The following is an 18,297-nucleotide window of genomic DNA, read 5'->3' as shown; positions in this document are numbered from 1 at the left end:
ACATCTCAGAGAGAGGAGACACAAGCATCTGAACAGAGACTCAAACCAGCAACCTGCAGCTCCCTGCTTGGCTGCTCCAGTTTTCTCCTCACTCATGTTGCCCACCAGTGATTTCTAGCTGCCCACCCACACAGCAGGCTAGAATATGCGCTGAGCCTCAGCACCCAATACTTGGACATGTTTTCTTTATTAAACAATGAACCAGACCCCAAAAAGTAAACAGCTGTTATTGCTAGGCAACGGGAGCAGCATTTGGAGATGCAGCACCTGACATTCCTGACCATGTGGGCGGAGCATGCATGAAATGGAATGTTTAGTAGAACTGTGCAACACAAGCACTTAGTTCCAACATGTTTCATTGTATCCAGACACAGCTAGAGACACATCTACAGCAGCATCTCTGTGCAGGACAAACGACAGTTGACGAAGAAACATCGAAAACTTCACTTCACTCCTCTACAAAACGTTGGTTCCTTTGTTTAAAAGGCCAAAATGAATCAAGGGAGATCGAGAAGAGGATCGGCGAGTGCTTCACCTCACAATACAGTACAGCTGATTCATTTTAAATTTCAAATGATACAGGCTGAAAATGTCAAATTAAAAGAAGAGGCAGAAAAATCAAGAGGAGAAGCTAAAAATTCAAAGTTTGAAACTGAAGTAGTATTGCAGGAATTACAGGATGTGGGTCTCAAACTTAAAGGAGAGAAGATAAGAAAACAACAGGCAGAAAACGAGAATGAAAACATGAAGAAAGAACTGTTGCAAGCTCAAAAAGCATTGGAGGAAGAGAAAAGCACAGCACAAGAAGCCAAAAATAAATATCAAACTGCAAAGAAGGAGGCAGGAAATGTGATGCAGGAATTACAGGAGGTGCAGGAAGCTTTTGAAGAGGAAAAAAGCAAAATGCAGTTGGCAACACAAGACGCTGCAAATGTAATGGCTGAAGCTGAAACACTAAGGAAGGAATTACTGCATGTGAAGCAACAACTTGAAGAGGAGAAAAAATGTAACCACGAGACAGAAAATGAGATTGAAAATATGAAGAAAGAATTGTTGGAAGCTCAAAAAGTGTTGGAGGAAGAGAAAATTAAAATACAGGAAGCAAAGAAAGAAATGGAAGATACAAAGAGTTACACTCAAAACATGAAGGAGGAACTGATGAAAGTGCAAGAGGAACTTGCAGAAGGGAAAATTGAGTTGAAGGTATTCAAGAAAGAAACGACGGTGACCAAGAAAGGCTGCAAAGATGAACTTAAAGAAATACAAAAGCACAAAAAGGAAGCTAAAGAGCTCCTCAAACACAAAGGGAAACTGGCCAAACAGCAGCTGAAAGAAACATTTAAAGATGCCGAGGAGCAGCTCAACAAAACCTTAAAAGAGCTGAAGGCAAAAGAAAAGCAAGCCGAGGACAGGAGGGGATTCTGGAGCAGACTGCTGAGAAAGAACTGACCCAGCAGCATCTTCCTCCTTCCCCCTCTCTCAACCTTTCTTTCACAAAAATCCCCCCAAACTTTACTTGGGACGTTTGTTTGTTTTTTAAAAACTCTATTCTGAATGCATGTACTGACATACAAAAATAAAATTGCCATAACTTGACCTCATGTTGCCTGCTTCTTTTCTTGTGTGTCTGTGGATGTAAAACAGTAACACACTTTCTGCTCTGTGTGTTTTTAATTGCAAATAAATGCAATATGTTTTCATTTTAAAATGCAGTGCAAAAAACTTCTGCTTTAAATCTTTTTTTTTTTTTTTAGCAAAAAGCTTTTTTTTTTGCCTGTTGTGGAAGTTTTCCATTTAAATAAAGCCTGCAGACGAGCGGTGAGCGGTAGCTAACATTCTTTAATCAAAACACACAAAGAACAGACAAGCAAGCTTGATGAAGTCCCTGCATGACCGCGGGACAGACGGTCAGCAGAGTCTCCCTGAGCCTAGCATGGCTCTCAGTTAAATACCTTCTCCAGGAACAAAAGGCAGTACACAGCTGTTTCACACCTTAAGGTTCACACTCCCTTGCTTCCTACCAGAGTCCTCAAAGACACAAAAGACTCTTCCTGTGGAGTTGTCTGCTTCCCCCAACTTCCTTACTAGAACCCCAGCATTTGTCTTACTGTATGAGTGTGAGACATGTTAAAATCCAGTGGCACCAAGGTATCATACAATAAAATAATGTGATTAATGCATAAGTAAAAGAAATTCCTATACATGCCCCTTCCTGATTTCTTATGTTTTAACATGTTTGTTACACTTACATGTTTCCAATTTCAAATGTTAACACAGATGTTCAGAGTAAATACAGATTGTAGTTTTTCAAATGATGATTTCATTTAGTTTGGGGAAACAGCTCTCCAACTTTACCTCATGTAGAAAAAGTCATTTCCTTCTAAACCTAATAAGTGGTTTTGTCATCTAGCAAGAACTGCAGTCAAGCATTTGCAATAACTAATAAAAAAAAAAGCACTTGGGACAATTGTGTTGGTGACAGCTTTTGTTATAATATCAATAATATTTCTATGAATATGGGATACTGTTACATGTTTGCATAGACTTTTGTGGAATATGGAGACACTCCTGGCATTATATGAGCAAAGTGAGACTCATTTTTTAGGGTTGGTGGAGATGAGTGTGAAGATCCAAACAATCCCTGTCAGTGATGGAGAAGCTTTGATGAAAATATTTGGTAAAAAGTTCACCAGCATGAAGGAAATGAAGTTTCAAACTTTCCTTAGGAGGAGCCCAGCACGCCTGCTTAAAGAATAGTAAGTGTGGCGATGTGGATGCTTGCAGCGACTGCTGTATAGAGGCCATCCTGCTACACATGAAACACATCAGAGTCATAATTGTTATTTTAGTCACGTGTTTGTTTATTATCCTTATTGTTTTATCTGGGACTGTTTGCAGACATCTCAGAGAGAGGAGACACCAGCATCTGAACAGAGACTCAAACCAGCAACCTGCAGCTCCCTGCTTGGCTGCTCCAGTTTTCTCCTCACTCATGTTGCCCACCAGTGATTTCTAGCTGCCCACCCACACAGCAGGCTAGAATATGCGCTGAGCCTCAGCACCCAATACTTGGACATGTTTTCTTTATTAAACAATGAACCAGACCCCAAAAAGTAAACAGCTGTTATTGCTAGGCAACGGGAGCAGCATTTGGAGATGCAGCACCTGACATTCCTGACCATGTGGGCGGAGCATGCATGAAATGGAATGTTTAGTAGAACTGTGCAACACAAGCACTTAGTTCCAACATGTTTCATTGTATCCAGACACAGCTAGAGACACATCTACAGCAGCATCTCTGTGCAGGACAAACGACAGTTGACGAAGAAACATCGAAAACTTCACTTCACTCCTCTACAAAACGTTGGTTCCTTTGTTTAAAAGGCCAAAATGAATCAAGGGAGATCGAGAAGAGGATCGGCGAGTGCTTCACCTCACAATACAGTACAGCTGATTCATTTTAAATTTCAAATGATACAGGCTGAAAATGTCAAATTAAAAGAAGAGGCAGAAAAATCAAGAGGAGAAGCTAAAAATTCAAAGTTTGAAACTGAAGTAGTATTGCAGGAATTACTGGATGTGGGTCTCAAACTTAAAGGAGAGAAGATAAGAAAACAACAGGCAGAAAACGAGAATGAAAACATGAAGAAAGAACTGTTGCAAGCTCAAAAAGCATTGGAGGAAGAGAAAAGCACAGCACAAGAAGCCAAAAATAAATATCAAACTGCAAAGAAGGAGGCAGGAAATGTGATGCAGGAATTACAGGAGGTGCAGGAAGCTTTTGAAGAGGAAAAAAGCAAAATGCAGTTGGCAACACAAGACGCTGCAAATGTAATGGCTGAAGCTGAAACACTAAGGAAGGAATTACTGCATGTGAAGCAACAACTTGAAGAGGAGAAAAAATGTAAACACGAGACAGAAAATGAGATTGAAAATATGAAGAAAGAATTGTTGGAAGCTCAAAAAGTGTTGGAGGAAGAGAAAATTAAAATACAGGAAGCAAAGAAAGAAATGGAAGATACAAAGAGTTACACTCAAAACATGAAGGAGGAACTGATGAAAGTGCAAGAGGAACTTGCAGAAGGGAAAATTGAGTTGAAGGTATTCAAGAAAGAAACGACGGTGACCAAGAAAGGCTGCAAAGATGAACTTAAAGAAATACAAAAGCACAAAAAGGAAGCTAAAGAGCTCCTCAAACACAAAGGGAAACTGGCCAAACAGCAGCTGAAAGAAACATTTAAAGATGCCGAGGAGCAGCTCAACAAAACCTTAAAAGAGCTGAAGGCAAAAGAAAAGCAAGCCGAGGACAGGAGGGGATTCTGGAGCAGACTGCTGAGAAAGAACTGACCCAGCAGCATCTTCCTCCTTCCCCCTCTCTCAACCTTTCTTTCACAAAAATCCCCCCAAACTTTACTTGGGACGTTTGTTTGTTTTTTAAAAACTCTATTCTGAATGCATGTACTGACATACAAAAATAAAATTGCCATAACTTGACCTCATGTTGCCTGCTTCTTTTCTTGTGTGTCTGTGGATGTAAAACAGTAACACACTTTCTGCTCTGTGTGTTTTTAATTATAAATAAATGCAATATATCTTCATTTTAAAATGCAGTGCAAAAAACTTCTGCTCTAAATCTTTTTTTAGCAAAATGCTTTTTTTGCCCCTTCCTGATTTCTTATGTTTTAACATGTTTGTTACATTTACATGATTCCGATTTCAAGTGTTAACACAGATGGTCAGAGACAGAGGTTTGGACAGCTCTTTCCCTTTATTTGTATTTATTCAGGTTATTTTTATACTCAAAAATCCATCCACAAGCTCCAACGTGTCCAGAACTCTGCTGCCTGTATCATCACCAGGACCCCTTCTATCCACCACATCACTCCTGTCCTGCAGCAGCTTCACTGGCTCCCGGTCAAATATCGCATCAATTTCAAAATACTCTTGCATACATTTAAGGCTATTCATCATCTCTCCCCTCCTTATCTCTCTGATCTGGTTAAGATCACCGCCCCATCTCGTTGTCTCAGATCTACTTCTTCCCTTTCACTCTCCGTCCCCTCCCCCCGTCTTGCCACCATGGGGAGCAGGGCTTTCAGCTGCTCTGCTCCACGACTCTGGAATACCCGACCTCCTGATTTAAGAAACATCTCTTCCTTCTCTCTCTTTAAGTCCCAACTCAAAACTCAGTTGTTCAAAATAGCATAACCTCCCACTCTGCTCTTTTATTAGTTTATGTCTTATGCTTTTACCATTGTGTGAACTGCTTGCTTTTATCTTGCTTTTTATTCTAATGACCTTGTGACCTTGTTTTATTCCAGTGACATTGAGTGTTTTGAAAGGCGCTTTCAAATAAAATGTATTATTATTATCTTTGAAATATCTCAGTGTGACACTGATACTGTACATGAGTGTGGTAGGTTTTGAAAACAGCATCAGCAGAGTACACAGCAAAGGGGAAAGGAACAATTGTTCCTTTCACATTTTATACAAAACATCCAATCCTGGATCATATCCACTTAGGATTGAGTGTTCCAAATACACCACATTTTGACAATAACCACGGCATAGCAGCTGATGAGCAGCAGATAGATACTGCTCATGGCACCACTGGTGCAACTAGACTTGCAGTCAAGACCGCCTAAACCAAGACCAAGACCAGAGGGTATCGAGACCAAGACCAAGTCGAGATGAAGTCGAGACGAGACCAAGACCGAGACCGAGACCAAGACCAAGATGAGACGAAGTCGAGACGAGACCAAGACCAAGACCAAGACAGAAAAAAAAGTCTTTAAACTGCAGCCAGATGCTGCTTCGTTTACGGGTGTCAGGCATATTTATGTGTTTTTGCTTTCGCACAGCCCTCCTCACCACTGTCTACTGTCTCACTCACTTACTGAGAGGACAGACGCACCCTCCACTTGACTGTCGCGAAATGCAGATCCAAAAGCAACAACGTGGCAGGTCAAGAGACAACAGCAGTATCCTGAGCAGCGAGGGGTCCAGCAGCAACAGCAGTATGTGCAAAAGGCATCAGCAAGGAGAAAACACCATCATCATGACTGGATGGATGGAGATGCGTTTCCAACAAGCTGCAACTTCACTGTGTGTGAATGCAAATTGAGAACACTGTCTGAGTTGGACATTTGTTACGTTTGGAGTGAAACGGCAATGGAAGAGACAGTGGGCGTAGATTTCGTTTTGGCATTGGTGGGGACCAATGACCAATGATTCAGTTTTTTTTTTCCTTTTTGTCTGTGCTTCTTGATAACAAAAGGAGAAATGTACTTGCCTAAATATGCTCTTCTACATGCTTTTAAACCATTTAAAATTACAATTGATAGTTTTATATGTGAGTTATATAATGCTAAATTACAATTAAACAAATGACTAAGTATTTTAGACTTTCAGTCAGCAAGCCGGCCTAAAAATACATCAACGTAAACACACTGGCGACAAACTGAAATACGGCAAAGAATGTGGGAGAAGCTTCCCCACTTCAGGTGACTTAAAACGACATGAACTCTTTCACAGTGGGGTCAAAAAGCATCTCTGTGATCAGTGTGGGTCATCCTTCACCACTGCAGGTGACCTTAAAACACACAAACGAGTCCACACAGGAGAGAAACCATACAAGTGCAGACAAAGGCCTATCTCCCCTCACCACACTCCCTGCCGGTAACTGATGCCCTCAGGGGTCGGTGGGTTCGTGGTTCTTGGTGTCCGGGGCTGGGCGCTCAGGTATGTACCAGCTCACTCCTGGTGACTACTTGGCAGGGCCTGGTGCCTGTTGCCTGGTCAGGCCTCTTCCGGGGCAAAGGGGGCCCTCGGGCCTCCGGCCTCTGGGCCTGCGGCTCGGTTCACTCTGGCACAACTGGCTGCCGGCAGAGCCGGCAGGCACGCCACTGCAACCCCCTCTGGCTTCTGCTCCGTGGCTGCTGGGTGACCCCTCATCTGGGGCTCTCCTCAGCTCTTCCCAGGACGGTGGCACGGATGCCCCTCCGGTGGTCCTCCTTGGGCTCTCGCACTCTGGGGCCTCTGGATGTCTGGAGCCTGGATCTCCTACATGCCTGCTTCATGCCCTGGGAGACAGGGCTATGGCTCTCTACATCCTCTAGCAGATCATTACATGGGGAAACCTTTTGAATACAAGCACGCTGATCTACACAGGTAGAAGTGAAAAAACACTGCCATCATCAGGTCAAACTTGAAATTTCAAAATTACCCTCTACAAATTTTATACTGCAAATTGTCACTGAGGTTCTGTAATGACAGGAAAAAATTGTATGGAATGTTTATTTCCTTGAAAGTGGATCAAGTCATCCCATATTCAAAGCCAAAGTAAAATGTATTTCTGTAGCTGTTGACCAAAGTGACCTGCTCTCCCTCTTGAGCTACAGCAACTCCTAATATAACATTAAGTAAGATAAATACCACCTTGAACCTCTTGTACTCTACAGTGTTTGTGTAGATAAAGAACTCTATGAATGTTTCTTAATCACTTTAAATCCTTTAAATAAATTTAGAAAAGATTAAATAAATAATCATAAACAACCTCAAAATATTCTGCTTGATCTGCTTGCAAACTGTCAGGGGTTAGTACTTAAAAAATTTACATATGAATGTACTACACAAAAGGAGTTCATTTGGATTTTTATCAACCCCAATTTTAGACTGGTCAAGTTCTTCTATACCAAACTCGCTCATACATGTCCTTCTAGACCCTTCTTTGTGCGCTGCTGCACAGTCATGTTGGAACAGGAAGGGGTCATCTCCAAACTGTTTCCACAAAATTGGGAGCATGAAACTGTCAAAAATGTCTTGGTATGTCTGCGTGTATAGATGCGCCTGCTCCTTATTTCAAAACGTGTAGCTCTCCGACGTTATATCCTGTACGAGAGTTTGTCTTGTATTATGTTCAAATGTTTAATAAAAACGTGTATCACTCATTGATAAAGAAGAAAACTTTGAAGAAAACTCTGAAATTATCCCGATTAGTGAAGAGTGTGTCGTTTCCGCAGCACTATTCTTTGTTTCTATTTAATGTATTTAAATCTAGTATTGTGTAGATTCAATGAGAGTGATCATCACGTGTTCTTACATGATATTGTAAGAACTGTATTTAAATAATGTAATGGAGAGCAGAGGATCATCACACTTTTTTCATATAAATGGTAAATGGCCTGTATTTGTATAGTGCTTTACTAGTCCCTAAAGACCCCAAAGCGCTTTACACATCCAGTCATCTACACACACATTCACATACTGGTGATGGCAAGCTACATTGCAGCCACAGCCACCCTGGGGTGCACTGAGAGGCGAGGCTGCCCAAGGACACAACGAGACTGTCCAAGCCGGGGCTCAAACCGGCAACCTTCCAATTACAAGGCAAACTCCCAACTCTTGAACCACAATCGCCCTTTTTCGCGTACTGTATAAGACACAATGAGTGAAAAAAAAATTATCACCTGTGATAAAGGGCATCGCATTGTGGAGGGGGAAGCATGGATTAAACAGTATCAATAGATCAAATGAGTGTTCGGGCAGCTTAAGAACAGTGAACTCACTGTGATGTTCAAGATGTCCAAATGTCACTCGGGTTAATTGCACTGATGGTACATTTTGTGCTTTGGGGACCAGACACTCTGAACATCATGTGCTGTTGGTTCTTTGTGGTTAAATGAGAAATTGCTCAATCAGAAACCCACAAACACCCGCAGAGAGAGATGAAGTTATTTTAAAATATCTGAGGGCTGCTGTGCATCCTTCAGCATGTCTTTATTGCACACCATCTGTTGCTGTGCTCACAGTGCCAGGTGCATGTGCAGCACACAGAAACATGCAGTGGACTCATGTTATCGTAGCTCTAATGAACATCATGTGGATTGCTTTCTTTTTACCTCCACATCTTGTCCCAGGTAAGAGCTTTGCTTTTGGTGTTTTAAATAGAAAATGTTCGTGTAAAATTATGCCTCCAATAATAGCTCATGTTTCAAATATAATCACTCAGTGTAGATCCATTGTTTTGAGGTGATGTCATTTGCAGTGTTTGTGCAGAGAAGAAGCACGAGCATCTCTGATGAGGAAATCCTGCTGAGAGAGTTTTGTATTCAGCCTCCACCTGACATAAACTGGATATCAAGTGTACCAGCAGTCTACATCCCTGATAATAAAACCAACTCCACCAACACAAGCTTAAAAAGTAAGCTTCCCTTCTGCTTTCATCTCTGCTCAAAATAGAATCAAGACTCTACATAACAAGGAGTTTAACATGTACCAAACCAATAACTACTGACTATTGAGTTCTATAGAAAATGGTGCCACTGAATCTTTGTGAATTAATAATTTGCATACCCACTTCTTAAATTATGTAGTTACGTAATTATCTCATTAAATCAACAGTTTCAGATTTTCCTGTATAGAAAGTTGTTTTTGCATTATTTTCTTTGTATACAGCTAAATAGTTTTGTCCTGTATTTCAACCCTTAGGAGACCTTGATGGGACAAAAGCAACTACTTCTCCTGTAGTGGAGCTGAAGGTCCCAGGAGTCACCACACCCTCAGAGACAGTTTCTCCCAGCAGCTCTGCAGCTCCTCAGCGTAGAGTGAAACAACAACCGAACTCTCCTTTCCAAGCAAATTATGCTTCCGGTTTACGTGAGTTAGTGTGATGTTACTTTCATTATTTGTTTCTGAAAATGTGGATGAACAACTTGCCAAATTTTTTGCACCAGCACTAATCAGTCATTGTATATGTTCAAACTTGTACCACAAAATATTTAGGCAAAGTTTAGCAGAAGTCCTGAGTTATTTTGAACCTTCACACATTCTGCTGGAGGGAAATGATATAAAATACTCATTTATATGTTTATACACTGAACAAAAATATAAACGCAACACTTTTGTTTTTGCTCCCATTCCCCATGGGATGGACGTAGAGACCTAAAATTCATTCCAGATACACAATATAACCATCCCTCCCAAACAGTGGTCACAAATCAGTCCAAATGTGTGGTAGTGGGCACATCTGCTATATTGAGATAATCCATCCCAGCTCACAGGTGTGCCACATCAGGATGCTGATCTGACATCATGAGTAGTGCACAGGTGTACCTCAGACTGCCCACAACAAAAGGCCACCCAGGAATGTGCAGTTTTTTGCGCTATTGGGGGTCTGGGGTCCCAGAACCGGTCAGTATCTAGTGTGACCACCATTTGCCTCATGCAGTGCAACACATCGTTGCATGGAGTCTATCAGATTGTCAATTGTGGCCTGTGGAATGTTGGTCCACTCCACTTCAATGGCTGTGCGAGGTTGTTGGATATTCGTGGGAACTGGTACACGCTGTCGTATACGCCGGTCAAGCACATCCCAAACATGCTCAATGGGTGACATGTCCGGTGAGTATGCTGGCCATGCAAGAACTGGGACATTCTCAGCTGCCATCTGCCCTGAACAATGTGAACCATGATTCATCCGTGAAGCGCACACCTCTCCAACGTGCCAGACGCCATCGAATGTGAGCATTTGCCCACACAAGTCTGTTACGGCGACGAGCTGGAGTCAGGTCAAGACCCCGATGAGGACGACGGGCATGCAGTTGAGCGTCCCTGAGACGGTTTCTGACAGTTTGTGCAGAAATTGTTTGGTTGTGCAAACCAATTGTTCCAGCAGCTGTCTGGGTGGCTGGTCTCAGACGATCTTGGAGGTGAACCTGCTGGATGTGGAGGTCCTGGGCTGGTTGTGAGGCCGGTTGGATGTGCTGCCATATTCTCTGAAACGCCTGTGGAGACGGCTTATGGTTGAGAAATGAACATTCAATGCACGGGCGACAGATCTGGTTGACATTCCTGCTGTCAGCATGCCAATTGCACGCTCCCTCATTGCTTGTGGCATCTGTGGCATTTTGCTGTGAGACAAAACTGCACATTCCAGGGTGGCCTTTTGTTGTGGGCAGTCTGAGGTACACCTGTGCACTACTCATGATGTCAGATCAGCATCCTGATGTGGCACACCTGTGAGGTGGGATGGATTATCTCAACATAGCAGATGTGCCCACTACCACACATTTGGACTGATTTGTGACCACTGTTTGGGAGGGATGGTTATATTGTGTATCTGGAATGAATTTTAGGTCTCTACGTCCATCCCATGGGGAATGGGAGCAGTAACAAAGGTGTTGCGTTTATATTTTTGTTCAGTGTATTATAATGGCTTGTCTACTGAGCCTCTATAATCATAAGTACACACTTATTAAGGTAGAATTTTTAAGATGGCTTTAAAAAGTATTTTATCCTACATAGTAGAAGAAATGAAAATGCATTTTGCAGTCATAATTTATTAAGGGAACTACAACGCTAGCCAAAGATATCTTTAACCTACTTAACCTAACCTACCAAATATTATATGTTTCTGGTTATGGTGAGTTAGTATGCTTCTGCTTTCCCTTTTTGTATCCAAAAACATGGATGAAAATTTTGTGAATCCTTTCACAAAATTGATTCATTGTAAATTGCTCAGAATCCTCACATCAGTACTATTTTCATTACTTTAGCGTTGGTCACAAATTTAACAAACATTCAGAGACGACATCACCTCTACTACACCTTGCCTGGAAGTGATCAACAAAATGAACAAACTTCTTTGTTTCACATTTAGGTTCACATATGACAGCCTAGTTGACATTTTAAGCAAATGAATATATATTTATTGATATAGAATTTTGGAGCTGGTTTTATTCAGTGTTCAGATTTCTGAAATGAAAGGTGTGCAAATTAGGACATATTTTTTATATACAATTACATTTTACACTTTAAAAAATTTGTAGCAGGGCTCTAGACTAACTTTTTGCCACAGTTGCACTGGTGCGCCTAACTTTTTTCTTAGGTGCACCAGGACAAAAGTTAGGTGCACCCAAATTTTTCAAAAAATGATGCCAGGTCTCTCTTGGAAATGAGATTTTTAAAACTTTTAATTTTAAATCTTCTTTTGCTGCTGGTTCAGTCAATTTTGGTTGTAGAGTGAAAAAATTTGCAGCATCAGAATCTAGCGCAAAAAAGACATAAACACAGAGTTCGGACCTCATGCATAATATGTGAGCTGTCGGCTTCCAGCCCCGATGGCACGTACGTGGACACGCTGACATCTCACTGATGTATCGGGTCCGCGCTCTGTGTTTACTCCTTTGTTTGGAATCCTTTCACCTGCTCTCATCATGTTTTAGTTGTTTGGAGGTTGTTAAAATAATTGTGTGAGCTTTAACCTGAGATTCTGGCGTTTCTGGTAAAAATACACTTATATTTAAAAGTACATTCAGAATTTCATGAATCGATATTGCTTTATTCAAGCTACTCACCTCCCTCTATCCAAATGCACTTTCAAACATAGACACGCGAAGGACTACAGGAATATCTGGACTGGACTACGGCCAGTCAGAGAGTTCCCACCTATCTCTGTTTGTTTTGTTTTGGGGTTTTCTGCACTGAACAGCTGGTCTCTATGGAAGCCTGTTTCCACCATTAAAAAAAAAAATCAAAAACTCGAAATTTCGAGTTATCTTCCTCAAATTTTTGAGTTACTTTTCTCAAAATTTTGAGTTACTTTTCTCAAAATTTTGAGTTACTTTTCTCAAAATTTTTAGTTATCTTTCTCAAAATTTCGAGTTAGCTCTGCCAATTAGTAATGTATGTGAATGAGGTCATTTTCTTGCGCAACAAATTGGCGCTTTCTAGAGTACGTTTGCTGATTGTAACGCCATGTGATTCAGGTAATAACACAAGGATTTCATCCTTTCTGAAGCCACGGAGAAAATACTCAGCTATTTGTACATTCATGACTGGCTCTAATACTGGTAGCTTAGCTGTAGCATTTGTAGCCAAGGACTTCAGTTTCCGGGTAACAAGGAAATGACATCATTCACGTAGATTACTGACTGACAATGCAACTCAAACTTTTAAGTTACTTTTCTCAAAATTATGAGTTAGTAAGTCAAACTTTCGAGTTAATTTACTCAAAATTTCGGGTTAATAAGTCGAAATTTCGATGGCTACTTTTTTGTGTGTGGCAGAAACAGGCTTCCATAGAGCCGCACCGGTGCGACCTAGAATTCTTTTTAGTTGCACCGTTGAGAAATTAGGACCAAATTGGACCAAATTGGTCGCACTCTAGAGCCCTGTGTAACATACAAAAATGTTCCTTATTCTTACTGTTACTATTGGTTTATAGAGATTTCTTTTCTGTCGTACTTTTTAAAACAGTCTAATACATTTCTTATTGTTTATTGTCCAGGATGTTGCCGCAGCTTCTCTCATATAAGAATTAGGCAGGTTGATATCAGCTCATATTACATTACGGATCAACGGTGTCCAATGACTGCAGTCATGTAAGTTCCTTTACAGCAAGTTTACTTACATTTCAATACATATTTATTACACATGCAAGTGTCATAAATCATTCTAAGGATGACCATTGCTTAGGAAATAAAGTAGAATTCAGGGACAATGAGAGTTTTAACATATAAGCTTTTATCTGGTCTTAGTATTTGCTCTCACCTGTCATCTAAATTTTGTCTCATGCACATCTTTATTTTGCAGCTGTTTTTATTTTGTAAAATAAATAAAACAATACATTTTAGTAATAATAATCCTTTTTCTTTGTTTCAGTTTCGTTATCAAAAAGTCTCGTGAAATCTGTATTGATCCCTCTTCGCCCTTGGTCCGCAATGATATTATAATTCAGGAAGCATTACTCTCCAGGAAGCATAACCATCCTTAAACTATTACTCTCCTACTCATCTATAAAGTTTGTTCTGAAATATAAAATGTAAAAATCCTGCATTATTTTAAATAAAGCTCCTGCTCAGTCAGTGAATTTATGATCAGAAGTGTGTACCAGAGGTTATTCATTGTTCAGATTTGAGATGTATGTGTGTGTCCATATATATGTATGTATGCATATATATAGTGTGTAAATGATTAGTAGGGAGGAATGGTTCAGACATGTCTGGGTGCTGAGACTGAACAGTGATGGGACAAATAAAGTGCTCCTCTACAAATTATTTAAAATTATTTGTGAGCCTCTTCTGACTTTTGGTACAAAATGTTGCTGGTGTGAAAAACTGTAGTCTGTTTGAAAGACACTTAGCTATGATAATATCAACTTTACATCGGAGTGACACCATTTGTTAGATGTCCGTGTAGCTTCTCAGTCATCCAGGTCATGGAAAGGAGCTTGGAAATAAAAGCAACTGGACTTCTTTAAATTTCTTGCAGATGTTTCAGACGTGAAAGACAGTTGGTGTCGTAAGCCACTCCCACCTACAATGCAGTCTTGAGATCCTTTCCCAGTCACCTGAACCCCCATTTACACCTTGCATCAGATGGTATCAATTGGTCACTTGATAGGGTTAGGCAAGATCCCACAGTGGTTTCACCCACAACCTCTGGTGATAATGACCCACACTTTTTTTCACACCTTGGCTCATGTTATGACATGACACATGATTAACGACCCCTCATCAGCAGTGCACTCAAATACACTAATAGTATTTTAGTGTGATTTAAAATGGGGTAGCACGGTTACCTCACTGCAAGAAGGTCCTGAGTTCAATTCTACTATCAAGCCAGGATCTTTCTGTGTGGAGTTTGCATGTTCTCCCCATGTTTGTGTGGGTTCTCTCCGGGTACTCCGGCTTCCTCCCACCGTCCAAAGACATGCAGTTAGAGGGGATAGGTCAATTGAAAAATCTAAATTGCCCATAAGTGTGAATGAGTGAATGTAAGTACGGATGGTTGTTTGTCTCTGTGTGGTAGCCCTGCGACAGACTGGCAACCTGTCCAGGGTGTACCCTGCCTCTTGCCCTAAGATAGCTGGGATAGGCTCCAGTGCCCCCCGCAACCCTGAAAAGGATAAGCTGAAGCAAATGGATGAATTTAAAATGGTCTAAAATAATTTTTAGACCATTTCACTCATTGGATTTATTTCATTTTTCTGACAAATAATATTTTGATGAGACAAAATGTTCTGATGAACAGAAAATGCCTGCTTCAAATCCACCTCCATCGTCCCGATACCCAAAAACTCCAACCCATCTTGCCTCAATGATTACCGCCCAGTAGCACTCACCCCCATCATCACTAAGTGCTTAGAGCAGCTGGTCCTAGCACACTTCAAATCCTGTCTCCCCCCCACCCTGGACCCCCACCAATTCGCATACCGCCAGAACAGGAGCACAGAGGATGCAGTCTCCATCGCACTGCACTCTGTCCTCTCACACCTGGACAACAACAACACCTACGCCAGAATGCTGTTTATAGACTTCAGTTCAGCATTCAATACAATCCACCCCTCACAACTCATCAGGAAACTGACAGACCTGGGCATCAGTTCCCTCATCTGCAAATGGTTACTGGACTTCCTGACCAACCGCCCCCAACATGTCCGGCTGGATAACCGCTGCTCATCTACAATCACGATGAACACCGGTGTACCACAAGGCTGTGTGATGAGCCCTTTCCTCTACTCCCTCTTCACCCACGACTGCAGACCTGCTGATGGTTCCAACACCATCATTAAGTTTGCAGATGACACCACGGTGATTGGCCTCATCAGTGACAACGATGAGGCCGCCTACAGGGAGGAGGTGGATCGTCTGGCTGAGTGGTGCGACAGAAACAACCTGCTGCTTAACATTGAGAAGACCAAGGAGCTCATCGTGGACTACAGGAGGAATGCTGACCCACATCCACCCATCCACATTAAGGGGACGGCTGTGGAGCGTGTGAGCAGCTTCAAGTTCCTGGGAGTCCACATCTCCGAGGATCTCACCTGGACGACCAACTGCTCCAAGCTGGTCAAGAAGGCTCACCAGCGCCTCTTCTTCTTGAGGACTCTGAGGAACAACCACCTGTCCTCAGACATCCTGGTGAACTTCTATCGTTGCACCATCGAGAGCATCCTGACCAACTGTATAACAGTCTGGTACGGGAACTGCTCTGCCTCGGACCGGAAGGCGTTGCAGAGGGTCGTGAAAACTGCCCAGCGCATCGCCGGAGCACCACTTCCTGCCATAAAAGACATCTACAGGAAGCGGTGTCTGAAAAGGGCTGGGAAAATCATCAAAGACCCCAGTCACCCATCACATGGACTCTTCACCCTCCTGCCCTCTGGGAGGCGCTACAGGAGCCTCCGGACTAAGACCACCAGGTACCGGAACAGCTTCTTCCCCACAGCTGTCAGACTCCTGAACTCTGCCTCCTGACATCTGACCCACGTTAAACTCATGGACTGAACATACACACACCCACAATGGACAACTGTACCCTCAAACACACAATAATAACATGGACTGAACCACCACTCACAACCACTAGCACTTTATATAGCCTCTGTAGAAACTATCTACACCCTCACTTATCTTAACTGCACTACTGTATAGCTCTGTGTAAATAATCATTCTGTACATTCGATAATCTTTAATCCTACAACTTGCATAGTTCCCATTTCTGTATAGCTGTATATCTCAGATTCTGTAAAGTTATTTATTTCATATTCTGTATAGTTTTTCATATTTATATCCTGTTCATATCCTGTTCATAGCCTGTACATAGCTTGTACTCACTACAGCCTGTACATACTTATAGTTATAGAATATTCACAACATACTTCATACCGTGTACATTATAACATTCCATAATAGACCCATTTCTGTAATATACTCACATATCTATATTATTGCTAATATATATTGTAATATATCTATATCACTAAAGCACTTCTGGATGGATGCAAACTGCATTTTGTTGCCCTGTACCTGTGCATGTGCAATGACAATAAAGTTGAATTCTATTCTATTCTATTCTAAAATACTGTCTTTCTGTAATATTTATTCTGTATAAACAGATTATACAGGAAACACTTGGGCTGATGGATTGTAGGTTTCCAGGTTTGGCAACTAGATCAAAACGTGGCACAGCTGGCAACCTAACAAACTTTTATCCACACTCCTAAAAAGTTGATTCTGTTCATCTGGGTGTAGCATTTTCAGTGGGAGAAACGATTCCACATATCACAATTCAATGATCACATTAATTCAGTGGACCAACACATGACAGGTTAGTCTTCTCAGATTGTGAGATTTTCATCAGTAATCTGGGACATTTAAAAGTTGATGTGTACCGTAAACCTATGCATACAGATCAGGATTTAATGTTTGACTCTCATCATCCACTGAAGCATATACTGGGTGTCACCAGGACGCTGCAACATAGAGTGAACACCATCCCTACAGACACAGTGGCCAGGGAAGCAGAAGAACATCACATCACATCAAGAAGGCCCAGAGTAAATGTGATTTAAGATTCAAGATTCTTTATTTGTCACATGCATGGCTATACAGGTATAACACACAGTGAAATGTGACCTGATACACTCCTCGACTGTGCAACGAAAAAAAGAGAAAGACAGAACTTTATATACAGTGAATGAGTATATACAAAGAGGACATTATGTGTTGCAAGTGGGTGAGTTATGTACATTATATAAATAGAAATAAAATAAAATAAAACAATATGGAAAATTACATCTTGTGCACATTGTGTGGGAAGGGTGTTAAAATGTCATGTGCTATAGCGAGGCCAGAAGGATCAGGATGATATGAGAATATGGTAATGAGTCCTGTCTCAGTCACTTAAGGATAATGGGGGGGAGGGGGCGACCTGTCCCATCCCAGCAACAGATGGGACGGGTCCTTCAAAATCTCTCACATCTCTCCATAGCACCTGTATAGAAAGTCCTGAGGATCTTTGGAGAGACCCTGAACTTCCTCAGTTGTCGTAGGTTGTACAGGCACTGCCTAGCCTTTTTGGTCTGGACCTGAATGTGGGCAGACCATGTCAGGTCTGAGGAGATGTTGACACCGAGATACTTGAAGGACTGCACGCTCTCCACTGGAGCTCCATTAATGATAATGGAGGCTATCCCAGCTGGACATGTGTCAAAGCTGGAAAGGCACCTAAAGAAAACTTCAGCCCATGCAAGAAAGAAGGACAACTGCTGCCTAAGTGAAAACACTCAGTGATGCTTATGTGTCAGGAGTATTGGAACAGCTAAAACACATTTTCTCTAAACACCGTGTCTCTGTACCTTTCACAAGGTACACTACAGCATGTGTATGATGTGTATACATTTTTTCAAAACTAAAAGACATTGGTTGTTATAAGCTGCCATTCACACAAGAACTGATGTCTCTATGCAGTTGTCTATAGGGTGTGTTATTTAAGCTGCTTTAGCCTGCCCAC

At 41.6% G+C, this 18,297-nt stretch overlaps 1 long non-coding RNA gene across 1 annotated transcript; it reads left to right on the top strand.

Annotated features, from left to right (window-relative positions):
• The first annotated feature begins 9,489 nt into the window (after positions 1-9,489).
• On the top strand, positions 9,490-13,880 carry LOC145426060 (uncharacterized). Its single transcript, XR_013906831.1, has 3 exons — positions 9,490-9,657; positions 13,289-13,382; positions 13,663-13,880. It is a non-coding gene; the product is annotated as an uncharacterized LOC145426060 (long non-coding RNA).
• The last annotated feature ends 4,417 nt before the right edge of the window (positions 13,881-18,297 follow it).

This window comes from Astatotilapia calliptera, chromosome 3 (genome assembly GCF_964374335.1).
Source record: "Astatotilapia calliptera chromosome 3, fAstCal68.1, whole genome shotgun sequence".
NCBI lineage: Eukaryota > Metazoa > Chordata > Actinopteri > Cichliformes > Cichlidae > Astatotilapia > Astatotilapia calliptera.
The sequence above is the reverse complement of the archived record's forward strand: the minus strand, read 5'-3'. Positions and strand labels throughout refer to the sequence as shown.